Source organism: Penaeus japonicus, unplaced genomic scaffold, assembly GCF_977035675.1.
Source record: "Penaeus japonicus unplaced genomic scaffold, GWHDUDI00000001_assembly GWHDUDI00000037, whole genome shotgun sequence".
Classification (NCBI taxonomy): Eukaryota; Metazoa; Arthropoda; class Malacostraca; order Decapoda; family Penaeidae; genus Penaeus; species Penaeus japonicus.
In genome coordinates this window covers 13,627,589-13,630,088 of record NW_028234439.1, presented here as the reverse complement: position 1 = coordinate 13,630,088, position 2,500 = coordinate 13,627,589, and the positions used below count along the sequence as shown (strand labels likewise).

Below are 2,500 nucleotides of genomic sequence, written 5' to 3'. Positions count from 1 at the left end.
TTAATGCCGATATCACTGATACCCTGATACCTTAAAATAAATTTGCTAATAGTATATTGCTGCAAGTTATTTTGTTAAGAAGAAATTGGTTGTTTCATTATCATTGTTATTATTATCATCATTATTATCATGATGATTATTGTTATCATTTTTATCATTATCATTATGATTATTATTGTTATTATTATCATCACTATTATCATATAAGCTACCGATGCTTCTCCACAGGGTGCGAATACACGAGGGTAAACACAACACAAAGATACTAAATAACAACGGTAAATCTCAGAACAATAGGGTCAAAGAGGTAAGCTTTAGTAGACCTTATCTTTGCGAAGTGTTTTCAAGGCGGTTCAGAAAAGTCAACTGAGGATTTATTTTGGATCCTATCATCGAAAATAAATAGGTCAGGATAAGGAGGGGGAAATGAGCGTTATTTGCCAATAATTATGACACCAAGCAACAAATTTGCAAATATTTCTGTTCAACAAAGTAGAAACTACTGTTCTATTTTGAGGGGACATAGGAACATGCAATGTAGTATCATCTGCTTTAGGAATTAATTTATTCACAAGATCGTTGCCCAAGTAAGAAGTAAAAATGAAAAAAAACAAGGGTCCCAAGACACTGCCCTGGAAAACGCCAGACACAAGTGTTAAAGCCAGAAAAACAACCATCAACACAAACACGTTGGACAAAGTTAGATCTTTTTTTGTTTAATATTTGAAAACATTGAGATATTGTCACCTATTCCAAGGAGGTAGAGTTAATACAATAGCGCCTGGATAACTAAATGAATTGTAGCCCTGATGTCACCTGCAATAGCACGAGACTCCTGCCCAGCATCTACAGTAGCCTCGAAGTCGTCATGAGCAAGTGTAAGGAATCGTAAATACCAAGCCACTTAAGAAAACCAAACTGCGAGGCTAGTGTAAGAAAGAATTTGATTATTTAGCTGCTTCAACATTTACAGAACCACCACATCACGAAGAGGAGGCATGGCAGATTCAATATCAAACAAAGACGTTCTCACTGGAGACCACCACTGACGTGACTGACTAACACCAGCAAGAACCTTTCGCAGATGTGTATTAAATCAATCACTGCATTATCATAAACCCTTTGGGCAAATGGTCTGAGTCTGGTGTCACGTTGCCAATTTAGCTAGGTACGATTACGAGACCACAGTTGATATACTCCCTGCTTCTCACTATGAGCAATCTTGTAATCAGTAATAAACCAGACCGTATCCCTCACTCGTGACTTGATGATTTTGGATGGCACTCTATTATCTTTAAAAAACACGTATCCAAAATTGGAATGGGATTCTCAGAAGGAAATACGGCGTTCCAATGAATGTTGTCAATATCATGGTAAATATTGTCCCAGTTGACTCGAGATTTGACGGGATACGGCAATATCAGGAACTTAAAAATCAAGCTTAATCTTTTATGAAATTGCACTGCGGTCAGAAGTACCAATTGGTTCAAGAACAGATGCCTCAGTTAAAATCAAGTCCAAACAGCCACCATCAATATCAGTTGCTTTATTCACTGGCTTTTTACACTCAAACAAAATAGAAAATGTAAGCAGTCCATCTGCATTTCTTTGTCTTACAGAGTTAATCCACTCACCATGACGTCCATTATAATCATCAATAATGATAAAAAATGCTTTAGCATCAGCTGACTGAACAGATGCTATTGCAGTTTGTAAACAATCATAAATTCCATCACCTAATCCAGGTTTCTATAAGTACTGAAGAAATGGAAATATCATTTGTACCTCAAGACACTTACAAGTAAAATCTGAAACTTGTTTTGCATTAAACCAGATATTATGTAGAGACGAATACCCTTTGCATTACTAACTTCGTAATGATGAACTCTGTGTGACTGCCTAATGATAACAAGTTTATTAAAATTGGCAACAACAAGCATTCCATCAACAATACTACATATAATGACGTAATATATCTTCGATTAGCATGAAAGTCACGAATGTTTGAATAAAGGATACGACAAAAACAGGTCAGATATTGGATTCAACATCACCAGACAAAAGAACAAGTACAAACATAATAGTTTCCCCTAAGAAGGGTATAAAAAGAAGTGAAAGATTTACCTGGAGGCAATGCTAATCAAAATTACAGACTGAAACCCCAAGATTCCTTCTACAACCACTAACCTTGTCAAACGTAGGATTAGAAGGACCGAGGGAACGGAATTATTCAATTATTGGTAATAAAAAATTATGTAGTATCATAATATTTAGAGTAAATGCGCATAATAATGCAGAACAGCCTTCACCCCCTTCACAGGGCCTCACGCCGCAGGCTGTTTGGTCACGTTTGTTAAGGTTTCCCAGGTCTTATAATTCTACTTGTTGATAGTTCATGGTGCTTATTAGACTTTCTGCTGACAAGTGGTACACACACAGAAACACAGAAACACACACACACACACACACACACACACACACACACACACACACACACACA

General features: G+C 36.6%; 2 protein-coding genes across 2 annotated transcripts in view; one reads left to right on the top strand and one right to left on the bottom strand.

Annotated features, from left to right (window-relative positions):
* Nucleotides 1-2,500, top strand: part of LOC147467196 (turripeptide OL11-like) — a 493,070-nt gene that overhangs the window by 447,988 nt on the left and 42,582 nt on the right. The window lies entirely within an intron of this gene.
* The window catches only part of LOC122265877 (uncharacterized), a 12,413-nt gene that overhangs the window by 2,217 nt on the left and 7,696 nt on the right, over nt 1-2,500 (bottom strand). The gene's annotated exons all lie outside the window — the stretch shown is intronic.